Source organism: Eleutherodactylus coqui, chromosome 7, assembly GCF_035609145.1.
Source record: "Eleutherodactylus coqui strain aEleCoq1 chromosome 7, aEleCoq1.hap1, whole genome shotgun sequence".
Taxonomy (NCBI): Eukaryota; Metazoa; Chordata; class Amphibia; order Anura; family Eleutherodactylidae; genus Eleutherodactylus; species Eleutherodactylus coqui.
The window spans coordinates 201,713,135-201,735,354 of NC_089843.1; the positions used below are offsets into that span (position 1 = coordinate 201,713,135).

General features: G+C 46.5%; 2 non-coding genes and 1 pseudogene across 2 annotated transcripts; all 3 read right to left on the reverse strand.

Moving 5' to 3' along the window:
• Nucleotides 1–570: 570 nt before the first annotated feature.
• Nucleotides 571–750, reverse strand: LOC136574067 (U2 spliceosomal RNA; annotated as a pseudogene).
• A 7,945-nt stretch (nucleotides 751–8,695) lies between these two features.
• LOC136573957 (U2 spliceosomal RNA) lies at nucleotides 8,696–8,887 on the reverse strand. The gene has a single exon (XR_010786156.1). It is a non-coding gene; the product is annotated as a U2 spliceosomal RNA (small nuclear RNA).
• An 8,478-nt stretch (nucleotides 8,888–17,365) lies between these two features.
• Nucleotides 17,366–17,555, reverse strand: LOC136573885 (U2 spliceosomal RNA). The gene has a single exon (XR_010786100.1). It is a non-coding gene; the product is annotated as a U2 spliceosomal RNA (small nuclear RNA).
• Between the last annotated feature and the right edge of the window lie 4,665 nt (nucleotides 17,556–22,220).

The following is a 22,220-nucleotide window of genomic DNA, read 5'->3' on the forward strand; positions in this document are numbered from 1 at the left end:
GCGCGCATCCGGGGCCGGCCGCTTTTCGACTACCAGCGACTGCAGGTCACACACACAGGCTGGTTGGAATGGCCTAGCATTATCCTGATCTGGAGGTGTAACTTGAAGCTGCGGGGCCCGAGTACAAAGTCTGGAACTGGGCCCCCAAACTATAAAGCTTCATTGATAGCATTGGTTTACAATGTGGGGAAGAGAGACTTTATGGGCCCCCTGGGGCTCCGGGCCCCCTGCACATACACCCATGACCCGAATACGTGAAGCATACAGACGCAGGCTGCCAGGATACGCTGTGCCTGCCCGATGTTTCCAACTTGGCTATTAGCGCAGCGGTAGGTACGAACTATAGAGTGCGGCTGCCATATGAACTGGTGTGTGTGTTGTTTTGCTTCCAGTTGTACCTGTGCTGTGCACACTCTGGCAGACGCAGCTGCTCAGTGGATACAATGTTGCGAGCAGACGGGCTGAGTGTCAATCAAAGTGCTTGGGTGGTGGTAGCAGCAGCCGCCACAGCTGCGCTGCACCTCTTGCTCGTCAGTTTTGTTTTTCTGCTTTTGGAAACTGCTGTAGGAAAGGGGGTGCACCGGTCCTGGAGGTACTGCAATACCAGGTCAATGCGTGGAGTGGACAGAGCAAGCTCTTTTTCCAGCTCCCTGTTCTAAAAATCCATTTAATATATGGTCCCCAGATAGGGGACGTATCAGATATTAAACTGATAAGAACAGATTTTTTTTTTTTAAGTTGACAAGCCCTCCATATGGGGGGCGTTTTTATTTGTCCAACACATATTTACATAGACGTTTTGCAATTGTTAAAAACAGTACATTAAAACATATTAAACAACACATTAAAACATACCATTTAAAACATTCGTCTACATAAAATACATGTTAAAAATACAGAACAAGTTAATATCACATAAAAGGGCCCTTGGTGGCATCATATTATGGAGCTCCATTCTGATAAAAGCCATTTTCTCGCTAAAATCGGGAAATTTTTCTTATCCACTAAAAAGTACTGGTGCATCTCATTAAGAGTAATGGCTAAAATGTCCTTCACAGTTAAAATTTCATGTTTAAAAACTAAAATGTTTCTGGATTTCCACAGAGCTGCTTTGACCGAATTGACCATCTTCCATGCCATAATTTCCTGAGTCCGTGTGGGGCATTCCAAGCATCCATACAGGACGGCATCCAATGTTAGTCTCTTAAGTCCTGTTATTTTAATCAGTAGCGGCAATATCTTTGTCCATACTCTCTTTGTTGTGTAGCAGGTCCACATCAGGTGGGTCGTTGTTTCTTCTCCTGCACATCCTGGTCTTGGGCACGCGGCAGTGCTGGTCAAACCTCTACGATGCTGGAATGCCCGGCATGGAAGACAGTCATGGACGCAGCTCCAGGCCAGATCTTTCTGTGAATTAAAAATATAATAATTAACCATTGTCCAAGTTTCCTTGCTTTGTCTTTCGTTAAAATTACTTACTTGAACATAAAAACCACTTTTCTTAATATCCTTTAAAATGACTTTACTATTCATTAAAACTTGTGGGCTTTTGCCAGTAAAATCATATAAAATCGCTATTTTCTCTAAAATCTTGTATTCTCCGGGTAGATTAAAAGAGTAAGGGGAATTTAAAACCGTCTTGAACCAATTGTTCCTCCTCATAAAATAGCCTGTGTTATACCGGATAAAATAGGACCAATAGTGGTTTTTAAAAAGAGCACCAATACACAAACTAAAATACTTCGTATATAAAAAGGCTTTAAAATCAGGGAAATCTTTTCCTCCCATCTCCTTCGGCTTCATCACGATTTCCCTGCTTAGTTTCTCCATCTTGGAGCTCCATAAAAATGTGAAGCATGCTTTAACAATTTTATTAAAAACTCTGCCAGGAGGGGGAAACACTAAACTGAGGTACAATAAAATAGGTAAAATCACAGATTTGGTGATTAAAACCTTCCCCTCCATGGTCAGCTGCCGCATGCTCCACATACAGATTTTCTTGTTTATCTTTTGTGCCACCAAGTCCCAGCTGTTAAGACCTCTGTTATCCTCGTTGAAGGAGACTCCTAAAATCTGCACCGAGTCGGACACAGGAATGGGGACATCTGACAATGGCAGGTCCCCGATGTTTAAAACACTACTTTTGTTAAAATTGACTTTAAAACCCGAGGCGCAGCAATAAAACTCAATTTGTCTAATAGCCTTCTGGATCGACAGGGTGTCCCTTCCGAGGATTGCCACATCGTCCATGTACCCCACTACTTTAGCCTCGATCCCCCCGCCGCCGGGCAGGGGGATCCCACGGATCTGCTTGTCCCGCCGTATGGTGCATAAAAGAGGCTCTAGTGCGCATATAAAAAGTAGTGGGGACAAGGGACACCCCTGCTTCACCCCGGAGTCTAAAAGCACTTCCTGTGTCCTAAAACCGTTGACTAAAATTCTACTCGTGCAGTTGTTGTAAAATGCTTTTAAAGACAATAAAAAACCTTCCGGTATACCCATTCTCTCTAAAACCTTAAAAAGATAAAAATGCGACACGCGGTCAAAGGCTTTTTCAAAGTCGATAGTTAAAATTGCCATTTTTCCGCTTCTTGATTTTGTGTCGCTAATACAATCTTTGATCAGGTTAAGATTCTCCCATATTGCCCTCCCGGGCACCCCACAGACCTGGTTGGGGTGTACAACTTTGCTTATTACGGTCTTGAGGCGGTTTGCACATATTTTGGCCATTATTTTGTAGTCACTGTTCAGAAGGGTGATCGGTCTCCAGTTCTTGATGTCCGTCTTGTCTCCTTTCTTGTATAAAAGAGACACGTCACCCTTCTTCCAGGACCCCGGGAGGGCTTTAGACATAAAAACCTCAGTAAAAAGGGAGAAAAGGTCATCCTTAAAAATACCAAAAAAGGTGACATAAAACTCTATGGGTATACCATCGGGCCCAGGCACCTTACCTGGTTTAAAACTTTTAATAGTGTCTAAAATCTCCTGTTCTGTGATGTCCCTTAGTAAAATCTCACGAGAACCAGGATCTAAAACGTCGGTAATCTCCTTCAACGAGTCATTCATAAAATCAATGTCAACAGGTTTAGTATTAAAAAGATCCGCATAAAAACCATACACTTTCTTTAAAATACCCTGTATGTCCTTGGTGCCATCGAGATCATCGAGGACTGTCCGCTTGTCTCTTATCTTCTTGAAGAAGTACCTGGAGCAGGTCTCGTTCTCCTCCAGGTGTTGCACTTTTGAACGGAAGATTATCTCCTTTCCCCTCTGCTCCAGGCACCGGGCGATCTCTTTCTTCACCTCGATGATCTCGTGGTCCACCTCTATGTCATGTTCTCTGAACTTATACAGGGTCTGCAGGCGAGTATTCAGATTAGAATAAAATGTACGTTTTGCTTTAGCTTTAGCGATCCCAACCTTAATAAAAAATGTTTTTATTTTCAGTTTCATCTTCTCCCACCACTGGCTGGTGGGAGTGTTGGGATCTTTTACTCGCCTGCAGTCTTTATAAAAAGTGATAAAATCAGATAAAACCTGCGGATCTTCTAAAAGGGACACGTTAAACTTCCAGGCATTCTTACCGGATTTTCTCTTTAAAACTGAATCAACTTTAAAATATAAAAGCTTATGATCCGAGAAAACATTGGTAAAAAGGTCACATCTAAAAGGCAGTACTTGGTAAGAGCAGAACATAAAATCGATCCTGGAGCTGCACAGTCTGTTGCTCCAGGTAACGCCGGCTTCCTCTGATGCGTTGGGGTTGCATTTTTTGTAAGCATCAGTGAGCTTGGCGTCTGAAATGATGTTTTTTAGCAAGGCTGAGGTTTTGTCGTAGTTTCTGCTCACTGAGCTTGAAAGCCGGCGTTCCCCCTTTAAAATACAATTAAAATCTCCCGCTAAAATCAGAGGATCTGAATCGTTTAAAAAAAGGGGTAAAATCTCTAACATTTCTGCTCGGGTGTTCTTATCTGTTGCACCATAAAAATTTAAAAACTGCCACTTTACTCCGTTAATAAAAGCTTTGACCAATAAAATTCTGCCTGGTAAAATTTCGTTAATAACATCAATTAAAACGTTTCCTTTAAAAAGAATGGCGACCCCCGCCGATCTGGTCTCGTTAGAGCCGGACCAGACCGACGGTCCATGTACCCAGTCCTCTTGGTATTTTTTGTACTGGGCTCTATGCGGGATCCCGCACTCCTGCAGGAAAAAGACGGAGGCAGCGAAAATCGTCAGGTAGTTGAAGAGGGCGACCCTCCTCACGTGGCTCTCGATACTTCTGACGTTAAACGTGAGTCCCGATAGAGCAGCCATGGGGGACTAGGAAATGTGTGGGTCTCTGCTCAGAAGTCCCCGGGCAAGCCAAAGACCTCGCTGACACTCTCACACCCCCCCGCATCCGAGTCCATCGTGAATGTCGATGCTGGAGAAGAACCTACCTCGCTTAGTGGACCCCCTACGGTGCCCGAGAGAGGGATTTGTGTAAAGTCCCATACTGACTCGATTCCTTCTGGGAACTCCAAGGGGGCTAGCAGGCCAGCTCCCATGCTCATATCTGTCCCCTCCGCCGGGGTGGGTACTCGGCTCTCACATGTCTCTGTGCTCTCGGAGGTGGCACCCCGCGCCCCCTCCTGGCAGGGAGGGGGAGGGGCCTTCTGCGATGACTCCGCAGGGGGTACTTTCCCCGGGTCCTCCGACTTCGTCGGGATCTCCGGGGTTCCCCCCTGCACCACCTCCGAATAGAGCCTGCCTCCTGAGCCTTTCCGCCTTTTTTGTTTTGCTGCCGCCGTGCCCCCTGGGTCCTCCACCTCAGGCACCGCTTGAGCGGGCATCTTGGGAGGGCCTGGACCGGCTTCCCCGGCTCTACCACCTCCACCGGTTTCCCGGGAGGGAGAGCCTGTCCGCCGGTCACTCACCCTCCTCTTTATGCTCCGCTGCTCCTTACCGGTCTGGGGGGGTCCACTGGAGACCTCCATCTCCTCAGGTTCCTCTCCCTGGGGGGGTGCATTCCGGTCATCTGGCTGCCCTGGCTGCTCCTTCGGTCCGGGTCGCCCTTGCTGCTCCGTCTTCTGTGCTCTGTGGGGGCAAAACGTGTAGAGGTGACCAACACTGCCGCAGAAATAACAACCTTTGCCTTTTTTGCACTCGCTTGTCTCGTGATCAGTGCCCCCACATTTCTTGCAAGTACTCGCACAGTTTTCTTTTTGGTGACCGTATGTTGAACAAACCCTGCAGAAGTCGGGCATTCCCGCAAAGTACAGGTCGCCATTCACTTTGCCCAATTTAAAACGCGCGGGCGGTAAGATCACTCCCCCCGGCCAACTGGGGTCACTTATACACGTGGCCTGGAAACGCCACTTTGAGGTCCAGATGCCAAACTCGTTCATAATTTTTCCCATACATCTGACGGATTTAAAATATCGTGATAGGAAAGCCTCAACCTCTTTCACGTCAATGTAAGGAGAATACATCTTAATCACCACGAGTTTAGTTATGTCGAGGACGTGCTCGACCAGCAAGACCCCCTCAAGCTTCGGATCTTTCTTTTCTGGAATGGCCGCCACCAGATCTCGAAATATGCCAGTTTCTGTTAGGGTAACGTCATAGATCCGTCGCTTGGGGTAGTCTTGGATCGCTAGAATCTCTCTTTTTTGCACATTAAATACTCCTTGTAGCACGTCCTCAACCACATACCTCAGGCCACGTGTATCCGCACTATTCGTAAAAGAGACACGTACTGTGTTCTTAATCCGCGCATATGCCGGTATTTCTTGTGGGCTTTCGCCCATGTTGGAATGGAAGGTACGTCACAAAACGCTTTGTGACACCACAAAATATAGCGCCCTCCTCTGGCCCGGAGACCAGAAGAGGCAGGGGGATCGCGACTCGTTTACCCTGGGACTAATCCCTCTCCCCGATAGCAGCAGGCGGGTGAAGCCCACCGGAGTGGGCGATCCCGCCAGGCAGAGGAGAGGGGTACCCGAGTTACCTTCTGACTAAGACCGCCTGTACCAGGTACACTTGATCTTAGCCAAAAGGCCGAGAAGCGATAACCCGAAATGGGTTTCACCTGTAGCCCGGTCCGCCCAACTCCACTTCCAAGGCTTGAGGCAACACGCTCAGCCAGCACCTGGGCGCACCCACAATGCACCCAGGCAGCTGGGAGAGCTATTAAAACTTTCCATAGCCCCGCCCCACGCCTTCTCAACCGCGCCCAGCCTCACACCCTCAGTCCTTCCTCTTGCACCGTGCTCACGCATCCTAGGCTTGCAGAGCCTGCTGCTGCAGGACTCGTCAGCTCCCTACAAACGAGGGTTAAGCCGGCGATGACACTAGAAGCAAGCACTAGTTTGTCTCTGAAGGTGCGTCGGCCGGTCGGTTGGAGGGATCTCTTCGGCCAGCCGCATTTCGAGTAGGGACGGATGGAAACTTTTTACCTAAAATAAGGGAAATTGGCTTCGGCCCCATAGGGCTTTATTGCCTTCCCCTGGGCCAGCATTAGTAGACCCTAGTAAGGAGAATATTAGAGCGGCATGGTCATCCGAAGAACTTAAAAACATACAGCAGGCCTTTTTTGCCCGCCCGCCATACATACATACATACCTACAGATTTTATATTTTTTTTACATATATACATTATATATATATATACATACATACATACACACACACACACACACACACACACACACACACACACACACATACACACATATACACACACACATACAATCTTAAATCTATCTTTAATCTATATCTACAAAATCTGTAAATTAGAAATAATCCATATCTATATTCTACATAATTAATAAAGATAGATAGATAGATAGATAGATAGATAGATAGATAGATAGATAGACTCACATACATGCATACATACATACATACTGTATGCAATTGAGCCAGGTGTTTGGAAGGCTGACGATGTCACTCCTTTGTGATGTCATCAATTTAGAAGCATTAATACCGGGCTTGGCAGCCATTTCAGTCAGTCTCTGCTGCAGCTGGGAGACGGGAGATGGTCTTTATTTCCACCAAGAAGCTGCAGAACTACCGGTAACTGCATCATTTTTATTTTATTCAATATAGGTTTTATTGGTTTCATGGAGGGGGGGAAACTTTTGCCTTATCTCAAAGCAATGTAAAAATAACTTTGACAATGAAACTTAATAAATCAATTTCGAGTTGAACTATATCATGTTTGTCTGTGATATTTTATAAGGTCTACAAACAGGGGAATGAGGGGAGGGTAAGGGGGGGGGGGGGAGTGGTAAGGGAGGGTAGGTATCTATGACACGGGAGAAAGAGAAAATAAAACAAAAAGGGGGGGGGGGCGGGCTCCGGAATTGTTGTTTCTCTTTACAATTGTGGTTTAAACGTGTTACTCACATGTCCCTGTCTGTAACCACTTGGTAAATAGGGGTGAGCTCCGGGCATCTATCCATATCGCCCAGGTGTGATACAATTTATCATAGCCTGACGGCTCATCTAGAAGCCTCGTTCTCTCCATACGCTCTATTTCGTGGATCATTGTTATTTTTAGTGGAGTGCATTTTTTATGCAGCACACAAGGGGGAGACAGCGGCCTACCAAAATCTAGTTGGCTGCTGCTGTGGCTTTCTTTTTTTTAAAAAAAGGTAGGTTCCGTTCTTCCATGGTGAGGAATAGGCAGGGAGGTTCCGTTTTTGCCAGCTGGGGAATGCTTATAGGCAAGGCCTTATCCCTGGTGGTGCATGTAACGTTAGACCACGTTTCAGCATTCAGTCAGTCAGTGGCTGACAAACGAGCTCCATGCAAGTTTACATTAAACAGACACATTTCTTTCTTTACTGTATTGACTGCGGTCTGTAATCGAGCGGTTGAACTGTTTCTGTGTCCATGCATTGAATAAAGCAATACATCCTTGTAAAGTAGACGTCCGTTCGTTGGAGTTCTTTGCTCCCCGAGTGTTGCTCCATCTCTAAACGTTGGCCTGGATCTTCATGGACGAATACTGCCCATCCCACGTGGAGCGTGTATCTCAGCCCGCGTGGAGTGCTGCAGTCCAATGAGGTATTCCGTGCTACATAGCAAGCCTTGGGCCTGTGTGATTGGGGGTCCGCTGCTGTCTGTCCACTCTGAAGCGCGCATCCGGGGCCGGCCGCTTTTCGACTACCAGCGACTGCAGGTCACACACACAGGCTGGTTGGAATGGCCTAGCATTATCCTGATCTGGAGGTGTAACTTGAAGCTGCGGGGCCCGAGTACAAAGTCTGGAACTGGGCCCCCAAACTATAAAGCTTCATTGATAGCATTGGTTTACAATGTGGGGAAGAGAGACTTTATGGGCCCCCTGGGGCTCCGGGCCCCCTGCACATACACCCATGACCCGAATACGTGAAGCATACAGACGCAGGCTGCCAGGATACGCTGTGCCTGCCCGATGTTTCCAACTTGGCTATTAGCGCAGCGGTAGGTACGAACTATAGAGTGCGGCTGCCATATGAACTGGTGTGTGTGTTGTTTTGCTTCCAGTTGTACCTGTGCTGTGCACACTCTGGCAGACGCAGCTGCTCAGTGGATACAATGTTGCGAGCAGACGGGCTGAGTGTCAATCAAAGTGCTTGGGTGGTGGTAGCAGCAGCCGCCACAGCTGCGCTGCACCTCTTGCTCGTCAGTTTTGTTTTTCTGCTTTTGGAAACTGCTGTAGGAAAGGGGGTGCACCGGTCCTGGAGGTACTGCAATACCAGGTCAATGCGTGGAGTGGACAGAGCAAGCTCTTTTTCCAGCTCCCTGTTCTAAAAATCCATTTAATATATGGTCCCCAGATAGGGGACGTATCAGATATTAAACTGATAAGAACAGATTTTTTTTTTTTTAAGTTGACAAACCCTCCACAAGGGGGGGTGTTTTTATTTGCACAACATATATTTACATAGACGCTTTAAAAATGCTTATCAATAGTACATTAAAACATATTAATAACACATTAAAACATACCATTTAAAACATTTGTCTACGTATAATACATGTTAAAATACAAAACAAATTAAAAATCACATAAAAGGGCCCTTGGTGGCATCAAATTATGGAGCTCCATTCTGCTAAAAGCCATTTTCTCGCTAAAACAGGAAAATTTTTCTTGTCTACTAAAAAGTATTGGTGCATCTCATTAAGAGTAATTGATAAAATGTCCTTCACAGATAAAACTTCATGTTTAAAAACTAAAATGTTTCTGGTTTTCCACAGAGCTGCTTTGACCGAGTTGACCATCTTCCATGCCATAATTCTTTGAGTCTGTGTGGGGCATTCCAGGCATCCATATAAAACGGCATCCAATGTCAGTTTCTTAAGTCCGGTGATCTTTATCATAAGCGGTGATATCTTAGTCCATACTTTCTTTGCCATAAAACAAGTCCATATAAGATGTAGTGTTGTTTCTTCTCCTGGGCATCCGGGTCTTGGGCATGCGGCAGTGTTGGTCAAACCTCTACGATGCTGGAATGCCCGGCATGGAAGACAGTCATGGACGCAGCTCCAGGCCAGATCTTTCTGTGAATTAAAAATATAGTGGTTAACCATCATCCAGGTCTCTTTACTCTTTTTTTCGTTAAAATTACTGACTTGTACATAAAAACCACTTTCTTTTATGGTTTTTAAAATGCCTTTACTGTTCATTAAAATTTGCGCACTTTTGCCAGTAAAATTATATAAAATCACTATTTTTTCTAAAATCTTATACTCACGGGGCAAGTTAAAAGAATAAGGGGAATTTAAAACCGTGTGGAACCATCCATTCCTCCTCATAAAATAGCCAGTGTTGTATCGTAAAAAATAAGACCAATAGTGATTTTTAAAAAGAGCACCAATACACATACTAAAATACTTCGTATATAAAAAGGCTTTAAAATCAGGGAAATCTTTTCCTCCCATCTCCTTCGGCTTCATTACGATTTCCCTGCTGAGTTTTTCCATCTTGGAGCTCCATAAGAATGTGAAGCATGCCTTTACAATTTTATTAAAAACTCTGCCAGGAGGGGGAAACACCGAGCTTAAAGGAGATGTCCCGAGGCAGCAAGTGGGTCTATACACTTCTGTATGGCCATAATAATGCACTTTGTAATGTACATTGTGCATTAATTATGAGCCATACAGAAGTTATAAAAAGTTTTATACTTACCTGCTCCGTTGCTGGCGTCCTCGTCTCCATGGAGCCGACTAATTTTTGGCCTCCGATGGCCAAATTAGCCGCGCTTGCGCAGTCCGGGTCTTCAGCTTTCTTCTATGGAGCCGCTCGTGCCAGAGAGGGGCTCCGTGTAGCTCCGCCCCGTCACGTGCCGATTCCAGCCAATCAGGAGGCTGGAATCGGCAGTGGACCGCACAGAAGAGCTGCGGTCCACGAAGGTAGAAGATCCCGGCGGCCATCTTCAGCGGTAAGTATTGAAGTCACCGGACCGCCGGGATTCAGGTAAGCGCTGTGCGGGTGGTTTTTTTAACCCCTGCATCGGGGTTGTCTCGCGCCGAACGGGGGGGGGGGGTTAAAAAAAAAAAAACCCGTTTCGGCGCGGGACATCTCCTTTAAATACAGTAAAATGGGTAAAATCACTGACTTTGTGATTAAAACCCTCCCCTCCATGGTCAGCTGCCGCATGCTCCACATACAAATTTTCTTATTGACTTTCTGTGCCACCAAGTCCCAACTATTAAGACCTCTGTTGTCCTCGTTGAAGGAGACACCTAAAATTTGCACTGAGTCGGACACAGGGATGGGGACATCTGAGAATGGCAGGTCCCCGATGTTTAAAATACTACTCTTGTTAAAATTTACCTTAAAACCCGAGGCGCAGCAATAAAACTCAATTTGCCTTGATGCTCTCTGGATTGACAGGGTGTCCCTTCCAAGTATTGCCACATCGTCCATGTACCCCACTACTTTGGCCTCGATCCCCCCCCCGCCGGGCAGGGGGATCCCTCGGATCAGCTTGTCCCGTCGGATTGTACATAAAAGAGGCTCTAGGGCGCAGATAAAAAGTAGTGGGGACAAGGGACACCCCTGCTTCACCCCGGAATTTAAAAGTACTTCCTGTGTCCTAAAACCATTGACTAAAATTCTGCTTGTGCAATTATCGTAAAACGCTTTAAGAGACAATAAAAAACCTTCCGGTATACCCATTCTCTCTAAAACCTTAAAAAGATAAAAATGTGACACGCGGTCAAAGGCTTTCTCGAAGTCTATTGTTAAAATAGCCATTTGACCTTGTCTTGATTTTGTGTCACTAATAACATCTTTGATCAGGTTAAGATTCTCCCATATTGCCCTCCCGGGCACCCCACAGACCTGGTTGGGGTGTACAATTTTGCTTACTACGGTCTTTAGTCTGTTCGCACATATTTTGGCCATTATTTTGTAGTCACTGTTCAGAAGGGTGATCGGTCTCCAGTTTTTAATATCGGTCTTGTCTCCTTTTTTGTATAGGAGAGACACGTCACCCTTCTTCCAGGACCCCGGGAGGGCTTTAGACATAAAAACTTCAATAAAAAGGGAGAAGAGGTCATCCTTAAAAATACCAAAAAAGGTGACATAAAACTCAATGGGTATACCATCGGGCCCAGGCACCTTACCTGGTTTAAAACTCTTAATAGTCTCTAAAATCTCCTGTTCTGTGATGTCCCTTGATAAAATCTCACGAGAACCAGGATCTAAAACGTCAGTGATCTCCTTCAACGAGTCATTCATAAAATCACTGTCAACAGGTTTAGTATTAAAAAGATCCGCATAAAACTCATACACTTTCTTTAAAATACCCTGTATGTCCTTGGTGCCACCGAGATCATCGAGGACTGTGCGCTTGTCTCTTATCTTCTTGAAGAAGTACCTGGAGCAGGTTTCATTTTCCTCCAGATGTTGTACTTTAGAGCGGAAGATTATTTCTTTTCCCCTCTGCTCCAGGCACCGGGCGATCTCTTTCTTCACCTCGATGATCTCGTGGTCCACCTCTATATCATGTTCACGGAACTTATACAGGGTTTGCAGGCGAGTGTTCAGGTTGGAATAAAATGTCCGCTTTTCTTTAGCCTTGGCGATCCCAACCTTGATAAAAAAGTTTTTAATTTTTTGCTTCATCTTCTCCCACCACTGGCTGGTGGGAGTGTTGGGATCTTTCACTCGCCTGCAGTCTTTATAAAAAGTGATAAAATCGGATAAAACCTGCGGATCTTCTAAAAGGGACACGTTAAACTTCCAGGCATTTTTACCGGATTTCCTCTTTAAAACGGTATCAACTTTAAAATATAAAAGCTTATGGTCAGAGAAAATGTTGGTAAAAGAATCACATCTAAAAGGCAGTACTTGATAAGAACAGAACATAAAATCTATCCTGGAGCTGCAGATCTTGTTGCTCCAGGTGACGCCGGCTTCCTCTGATGCGTTGGGATTGCATTTCTTAAAAGCATCAGTGAGCTTGGCGTCTAAAATCAGATTTTTTAACATTGAAGAGGTCTTATCATAATTTCTGCTCACTGAGCTAGAAAGCCGGCGTTCCCCCTTTAAAATACAATTAAAATCCCCTGCTAAAATCAGGGGGTCAGAATCATTAATAAAAAGGGGTAAAATCTCTAGCATCTCTGCTCGCTCTTTCTTATCCGCTGATCCATAAAAGTTTAAAAACTGCCACTTTATACCATTGATAAAAGCTTTGACCAATAAAACTCTGCCTGGTAAAATTTCATTAATAACGTCAATTAAAACGTTACCCTTAAAAAGAATGGCGACCCCCGCCGATCTGGTCTCGTTAGAGCCGGACCAGACCGACGGTCCATGTACCCAGTCATCTTGGTATTTTTTGTAGTTTGCTCTATGCGGGATGCCGCACTCCTGCAGGAAAAATACGGAGGCAGCAAAGATAGTCAGGTAGTTGAAGAGGGCGACCCTCCTCACGTGGCTCTCGATACTTCTGACATTAAAAGTGAGTCCCGACAGAGCAGCCATTGGAGACTAGGATATACGTGGGTCTTCAAAAGTCTCCAGGCAAGCCAAAGACCTCGCTAGCATTCTCACACCCCCCCGCATCCGAATCTATCGAGAACGGCGATGCTGGAGAGGAACCCACTCCACTTAGTGGACCCCCGACGGTGCCCGAGAGAGGGATTTGCGTTAGATCCCATACCGATTCTATTCCTTCCGGAAACTCCAAGGGGGCCAGCAGGCCGGCTCCCGTGCTTATTTCTGTCCCCTCCGCCGGGGTGGGTACTTGGCTCACTTGCGTTTCTGTGCCCTCGGAGGTGGCACCCCGCGCCCCCTCCTGGCCGGGAGGGGGAGGGGCCTTCTGGGATGACACAGCAGGGGGTACTTCCCCCGGGTCCTCCGACTTCGCCGGGATCTCCGGGGTTCCCCCCTGCACCACCTCCGAATAAAGCTTGCCTCCTGAGCCTTTCCGCCGTTTCTGCGTTGCGGCCGCTGTGCCCCCTGGGTCCTCCACCTCGGGCACCGCTTGAGCGGGCATCTTCGGAGGGCCTGGACCGGCTTCCCCGGCTCTACTACCTCTACCGGTTTCCCGGGAGGGAGAGCCTGTCCGCCGGTCACTCACCCTCCTTTTGATGCTCCGCTGCTCCTTACCACTCTGGGGGGGTCCACTGGAGACCTCCATCTCCTCAGGTTCCTCTCCCTGGGGGGGTGCTGCTTGGTCATCTGGCTGCCCTGGCTGCTCTTTGGGTCCGGGTCGCCCTTGCTGCTCCGTCTTCTGTGCTCTGTGGGGGCAAAACGTGTAGAGGTGACCAACACTGCCGCAAAAATAACATCCTTTCCCTTTCTGACATTGACTAGTTTCGTGATCCGTGCCCCCACACTTCTTACAGGTGCTCGCACAGGAATCCTTATGGTGACCGTATTGTGAACAAATCCTGCAGAAGTCGGGCATTCCCGCAAAGTACAGGTCGCCATTCACTTTGCCCAATTTAAAACGCGCTGGCGGCAAGATCACTCCCCCCGGCTTACTGGGGTCACTTACACACGTGGCCTGGAAACGCCACTTCGAGGTCCAGATGCCAAACTCGTTCATTATCTTTCCCATACATCTGACGGATTTAAAATAGCGTAGGAGGAAATCCTCAACCTCTTTAACGTCAATGTAGGGTGAATACATCTTAATCACCACGAGTTTGGTTATGTCGAGGACGTGCTCGACCAGCAAGACACCCGCAAGCTTCGGATCTTTTTTGCTCGGTATGCCTGCAACCAGGTCTCGAAAGATGCCCGTCTCAGTTAGGGTGACGTCATAGATCCGTCGCTTGGGGTAGTCTTGGATCGCTAGAATCTCACGTTTTTGTACATTAAACACTCCTTGTAGCACGTCCTCGACCACATACCTCAGGCCACGTGTATCCGCACTTTCCGTAAAAGAGACACGTACGGTGTTCTTTATCCGCGCATAAGCCGGTATTTCTGTTGGGTTTTCACCCATTTTGTAGTTTGGTGTCACAAAACCGCTTTGTGACGCCTAGGTAGAAGCGCCCTCCTCTGGCCCGGGGACCAGAAGAGGCAGGGGGATCGCGACTCGTTTACCCTGGGACTAATCCCTCTCCCTAATAGCAGCAGGCGGGTGAAGCCCACCGAAGTGGGCGATCCCGCCAGGCAAAGGAGAGGGGTACCCGAGTTACCTTCCGGCTAAGACTTCCTGTACCAGGTACACTTGGTCTTAGCCAAAAGGCCGAGAAGCGATAACCCGAAATGGGTTTCACCTGTAGCCCGGTCCGCCCAACTCCACTTCCAAGGCTTGAGGCAACACGCTCAGCCAGCACTCTGGGCGCACCCACAATGCACCCAGGCAGCTGGGAGAGCTATTAAAACTTTCCATAGCCCCGCCCCACGCCTTCTCAACCGCGCCCAGCCTCACACCCTCAGTCCTTCCTCTTGCACCGTGCTCACGCATCCTAGGCTTGCAGAGCCTGCTGCTGCAGGACTCGTCAGCTCCCTACAAACGAGGGTTAAGCCGGCGATGACACTAGAAGCAAGCACTAGTTTGTCTCTGAAGGTGCGTCGGCCGGTCGGTTGGAGGGATCTCTTCGGCCAGCCGCATTTCGAGTAGGGACGGATGGAAACTTTTTACCTAAAATAAGGGAAATTGGCTTCGGCCCCATAGGGCTTTATTGCCTTCCCCTGGGCCAGCATTAGTAGACCCTAGTAAGGAGAATATTAGAGCGGCATGGTCATCCGAAGAACTTAAAAACATACAGCAGGCCTTTTTTGCCCGCCCGCCATACATACATACATACCTACAGATTTTATATTTTTTTTACATATATACATTATATATATATATATACATACATACATACATACATACATACATACACACACACACACACACACACACACACACACACACATACACACATATACACACACACATACAATCTTAAATCTATCTTTAATCTATATCTACAAAATCTGTAAATTAGAAATAATCCATATCTATATTCTACATAATTAATAAAGATAGATAGATAGATAGATAGATAGATAGATAGATAGATAGATAGATAGATAGATAGACTCACATACATGCATACATACATACATACTGTATGCAATTGAGCCAGGTGTTTGGAAGGCTGACGATGTCACTCCTTTGTGATGTCATCAATTTAGAAGCATTAATACCGGGCTTGGCAGCCATTTCAGTCAGTCTCTGCTGCAGCTGGGAGACGGGAGATGGTCTTTATTTCCACCAAGAAGCTGCAGAACTACCGGTAACTGCATCATTTTTATTTTATTCAATATAGGTTTTATTGGTTTCATGGAGGGGGGGAAACTTTTGCCTTATCTCAAAGCAATGTAAAAATAACTTTGACAATGAAACTTAATAAATCAATTTCGAGTTGAACTATATCATGTTTGTCTGTGATATTTTATAAGGTCTACAAACAGGGGAATGAGGGGAGGGTAAGGGGGGGGGGAGTGGTAAGGGAGGGTAGGTATCTATGACACGGGAGAAAGAGAAAATAAAACAAAAAGGGGGGGGGGGGGGCGGGCTCCGGAATTGTTGTTTCTCTTTACAATTGTGGTTTAAACGTGTTACTCACATGTCCCTGTCTGTAACCACTTGGTAAATAGGGGTGAGCTCCGGGCATCTATCCATATCGCCCAGGTGTGATACAATTTATCATAGCCTGACGGCTCATCTAGAAGCCTCGTTCTCTCCATACGCTCTATTTCGTGGATCATTGTTATTTTTAGTGGAGTGCATTTTTTATGCAGCACACAAGGGGGAGACAGCGGCCTACCAAAATCTAGTTGGCTGCTGCTGTGGCTTTCTTTTTTTTAAAAAAAGGTAGGTTCCGTTCTTCCATGGTGAGGAATAGGCAGGGAGGTTCCGTTTTTGCCAGCTGGGGAATGCTTATAGGCAAGGCCTTATCCCTGGTGGTGCATGTAACGTTAGACCACGTTTCAGCATTCAGTCAGTCAGTGGCTGACAAACGAGCTCCATGCAAGTTTACATTAAACAGACACATTTCTTTCTTTACTGTATTGACTGCGGTCTGTAATCGAGCGGTTGAACTGTTTCTGTGTCCATGCATTGAATAAAGCAATACATCCTTGTAAAGTAGACGTCCGTTCGTTGGAGTTCTTTGCTCCCCGAGTGTTGCTCCATCTCTAAACGTTGGCCTGGATCTTCATGGACGAATACTGCCCATCCCACGTGGAGCGTGTATCTCAGCCCGCGTGGAGTGCTGCAGTCCAATGAGGTATTCCGTGCTACATAGCAAGCCTTGGGCCTGTGTGATTGGGGGTCCGCTGCTGTCTGTCCACTCTGAAGCGCGCATCCGGGGCCGGCCGCTTTTCGACTACCAGCGACTGCAGGTCACACACACAGGCTGGTTGGAATGGCCTAGCATTATCCTGATCTGGAGGTGTAACTTGAAGCTGCGGGGCCCGAGTACAAAGTCTGGAACTGGGCCCCCAAACTATAAAGCTTCATTGATAGCATTGGTTTACAATGTGGGGAAGAGAGACTTTATGGGCCCCCTGGGGCTCCGGGCCCCCTGCACATACACCCATGACCCGAATACGTGAAGCATACAGACGCAGGCTGCCAGGATACGCTGTGCCTGCCCGATGTTTCCAACTTGGCTATTAGCGCAGCGGTAGGTACGAACTATAGAGTGCGGCTGCCATATGAACTGGTGTGTGTGTTGTTTTGCTTCCAGTTGTACCTGTGCTGTGCACACTCTGGCAGACGCAGCTGCTCAGTGGATACAATGTTGCGAGCAGACGGGCTGAGTGTCAATCAAAGTGCTTGGGTGGTGGTAGCAGCAGCCGCCACAGCTGCGCTGCACCTCTTGCTCGTCAGTTTTGTTTTTCTGCTTTTGGAAACTGCTGTAGGAAAGGGGGTGCACCGGTCCTGGAGGTACTGCAATACCAGGTCAATGCGTGGAGTGGACAGAGCAAGCTCTTTTTCCAGCTCCCTGTTCTAAAAATCCATTTAATATATGGTCCCCAGATAGGGGACGTATCAGATATTAAACTGATAAGAACAGATTTTTTAAGTTGACAAACCCTCCACAAGGGGGGGTGTTTTTATTTGCACAACATATATTTACATAGACGCTTTAAAAATGCTTATCAATAGTACATTAAAACATATTAATAACACATTAAAACATACCATTTAAAACATTTGTCTACGTATAATACATGTTAAAATACAAAACAAATTAAAAATCACATAAAAGGGCCCTTGGTGGCATCAAATTATGGAGCTCCATTCTGCTAAAAGCCATTTTCTCGCTAAAACAGGAAAATTTTTCTTGTCTACTAAAAAGTATTGGTGCATCTCATTAAGAGTAATTGATAAAATGTCCTTCACAGATAAAACTTCATGTTTAAAAACTAAAATGTTTCTGGTTTTCCACAGAGCTGCTTTGACCGAGTTGACCATCTTCCATGCCATAATTCTTTGAGTCTGTGTGGGGCATTCCAGGCATCCATATAAAACGGCATCCAATGTCAGTTTCTTAAGTCCGGTGATCTTTATCATAAGCGGTGATATCTTAGTCCATACTTTCTTTGCCATAAAACAAGTCCATATAAGATGTAGTGTTGTTTCTTCTCCTGGGCATCCGGGTCTTGGGCATGCGGCAGTGTTGGTCAAACCTCTACGATGCTGGAATGCCCGGCATGGAAGACAGTCATGGACGCAGCTCCAGGCCAGATCTTTCTGTGAATTAAAAATATAGTGGTTAACCATCATCCAGGTCTCTTTACTCTTTTTTTCGTTAAAATTACTGACTTGTACATAAAAACCACTTTCTTTTATGGTTTTTAAAATGCCTTTACTGTTCATTAAAATTTGCGCACTTTTGCCAGTAAAATTATATAAAATCACTATTTTTTCTAAAATCTTATACTCACGGGGCAAGTTAAAAGAATAAGGGGAATTTAAAACCGTGCGGAACCATCCATTCCTCCTCATAAAATAGCCAGTGTTGTATCGTAAAAAATAAGACCAATAGTGATTTTTAAAAAGAGCACCAATACACATACTAAAATACTTCGTATATAAAAAGGCTTTAAAATCAGGGAAATCTTTTCCTCCCATCTCCTTCGGCTTCATTACGATTTCCCTGCTGAGTTTTTCCATCTTGGAGCTCCATAAGAATGTGAAGCATGCCTTTACAATTTTATTAAAAACTCTGCCAGGAGGGGGAAACACCAAGCTTAAATACAGTAAAATGGGTAAAATCACTGACTTTGTGATTAAAACCCTCCCCTCCATGGTCAGCTGCCGCATGCTCCACATACAAATTTTCTTATTGACTTTCTGTGCCACCAAGTCCCAACTATTAAGACCTCTGTTGTCCTCGTTGAAGGAGACACCTAAAATTTGCACTGAGTCGGACACAGGGATGGGGACATCTGACAATGGCAGGTCCCCGATGTTTAAAATACTACTCTTGTTAAAATTTACCTTAAAACCCGAGGCGCAGCAATAAAACTCAATTTGCCTTGATGCTCTCTGGATTGACAGGGTGTCCCTTCCAAGTATTGCCACATCGTCCATGTACCCCACTACTTTGGCCTCGATCCCCCCCCCGCCGGGCAGGGGGATCCCTCGGATCAGCTTGTCCCGTCGGATTGTACATAAAAGAGGCTCTAGGGCGCAGATAAAAAGTAGTGGGGACAAGGGACACCCCTGCTTCACCCCGGAATTTAAAAGTACTTCCTGTGTCCTAAAACCATTGACTAAAATTCTGCTTGTGCAATTATCGTAAAACGCTTTAAGAGACAATAAAAAACCTTCCGGTATACCCATTCTCTCTAAAACCTTAAAAAGATAAAAATGTGACACGCGGTCAAAGGCTTTCTCGAAGTCTATTGTTAAAATAGCCATTTGACCTTGTCTTGATTTTGTGTCACTAATAACATCTTTGATCAGGTTAAGATTCTCCCATATTGCCCTCCCGGGCACCCCACAGACCTGGTTGGGGTGTACAATTTTGCTTACTACGGTCTTTAGTCTGTTCGCACATATTTTGGCCATTATTTTGTAGTCACTGTTCAGAAGGGTGATCGGTCTCCAGTTTTTAATATCGGTCTTGTCTCCTTTTTTGTATAGGAGAGACACGTCACCCTTCTTCCAGGACCCCGGGAGGGCTTTAGACATAAAAACTTCAATAAAAAGGGAGAAGAGGTCATCCTTAAAAATACCAAAAAAGGTGACATAAAACTCAATGGGTATACCATCGGGCCCAGGCACCTTACCTGGTTTAAAACTCTTAATAGTCTCTAAAATCTCCTGTTCTGTGATGTCCCTTGATAAAATCTCACGAGAACCAGGATCTAAAACGTCAGTGATCTCCTTCAACGAGTCATTCATAAAATCACTGTCAACAGGTTTAGTATTAAAAAGATCCGCATAAAACTCATACACTTTCTTTAAAATACCCTGTATGTCCTTGGTGCCACCGAGATCATCGAGGACTGTGCGCTTGTCTCTTATCTTCTTGAAGAAGTACCTGGAGCAGGTTTCATTTTCCTCCAGATGTTGTACTTTAGAGCGGAAGATTATTTCTTTTCCCCTCTGCTCCAGGCACCGGGCGATCTCTTTCTTCACCTCGATGATCTCGTGGTCCACCTCTATATCATGTTCACGGAACTTATACAGGGTTTGCAGGCGAGTGTTCAGGTTGGAATAAAATGTCCGCTTTTCTTTAGCCTTGGCGATCCCAACCTTGATAAAAAAGTTTTTAATTTTTTGCTTCATCATCTCCCACCACTGGCTGGTGGGAGTGTTGGGATCTTTCACTCGCCTGCAGTCTTTATAAAAAGTGATAAAATCGGATAAAACCTGCGGATCTTCTAAAAGGGACACGTTAAACTTCCAGGCATTTTTACCGGATTTCCTCTTTAAAACGGTATCAACTTTAAAATATAAAAGCTTATGGTCAGAGAAAATGTTGGTAAAAGAATCACATCTAAAAGGCAGTACTTGATAAGAACAGAACATAAAATCTATCCTGGAGCTGCAGATCTTGTTGCTCCAGGTGACGCCGGCTTCCTCTGATGCGTTGGGATTGCATTTCTTAAAAGCATCAGTGAGCTTGGCGTCTAAAATCAGATTTTTTAACATTGAAGAGGTCTTATCATAATTTCTGCTCACTGAGCTAGAAAGCCGGCGTTCCCCCTTTAAAATACAATTAAAATCCCCTGCTAAAATCAGGGGGTCAGAATCATTAATAAAAAGGGGTAAAATCTCTAGCATCTCTGCTCGCTCTTTCTTATCCGCTGATCCATAAAAGTTTAAAAACTGCCACTTTATACCATTGATAAAAGCCTTGACCAATAAAACTCTGCCTGGTAAAATTTCATTAATAACGTCAATTAAAACGTTACCCTTAAAAAGAATGGCGACCCCCGCCGATCTGGTCTCGTTAGAGCCGGACCAGACCGACGGTCCATGTACCCAGTCATCTTGGTATTTTTTGTAGTTTGCTCTATGCGGGATGCCGCACTCCTGCAGGAAAAATACGGAGGCAGCAAAGATAGTCAGGTAGTTGAAGAGGGCGACCCTCCTCACGTGGCTCTCGATACTTCTGACATTAAAAGTGAGTCCCGACAGAGCAGCCATTGGAGACTAGGGTATACGTGGGTCTTCAAAAGTCTCCGGGCAAGCCAAAGACCTCGCTAGCACTCTCACACCCCCCCGCATCCGAATCTATCGAGAACGGCGATGCTGGAGAGGAACCCACTCCACTTAGTGGACCCCCGACGGTGCCCGAGAGAGGGATTTGCGTTAGATCCCATATCGATTCTATTCCTTCCGGAAACTCCAAGGGGGCCAGCAGGCCGGCTCCCGTGCTTATTTCTGTCCCCTCCGCCGGGGTGGGTACTTGGCTCACTTGCGTTTCTGTGCCCTCGGAGGTGGCACCCCGCGCCCCCTCCTGGCCGGGAGGGGGAGGGGCCTTCTGGGATGACACAGCAGGGGGTACTTCCCCCGGGTCCTCCGACTTCGCCGGGATCTCCGGGGTTCCCCCCTGCACCACCTCCGAATAAAGCTTGCCTCCTGAGCCTTTCCGCCGTTTCTGCGTTGCGGCCGCTGTGCCCCCTGGGTCCTCCACCTCGGGCACCGCTTGAGCGGGCATCTTCGGAGGGCCTGGACCGGCTTCCCCGGCTCTACTACCTCTACCGGTTTCCCGGGAGGGAGAGCCTGTCCGCCGGTCACTCACCCTCCTTTTGATGCTCCGCTGCTCCTTACCACTCTGGGGGGGTCCACTGGAGACCTCCATCTCCTCAGGTTCCTCTCCCTGGGGGGGTGCTGCTTGGTCATCTGGCTGCCCTGGCTGCTCTTTGGGTCCGGGTCGCCCTTGCTGCTCCGTCTTCTGTGCTCTGTGGGGGCAAAACGTGTAGAGGTGACCAACACTGCCGCAAAAATAACATCCTTTCCCTTTCTGACATTGACTAGTTTCGTGATCCGTGCCCCCACACTTCTTACAGGTGCTCGCACAGGAATCCTTATGGTGACCGTATTGTGAACAAATCCTGCAGAAGTCGGGCATTCCCGCAAAGTACAGGTCGCCATTCACTTTGCCCAATTTAAAACGCGCTGGCGGCAAGATCACTCCCCCCGGCTTACTGGGGTCACTTACACACGTGGCCTGGAAACGCCACTTCGAGGTCCAGATACCAAACTCGTTCATTATCTTTCCCATACATCTGACGGATTTAAAATAGCGTAGAAGGA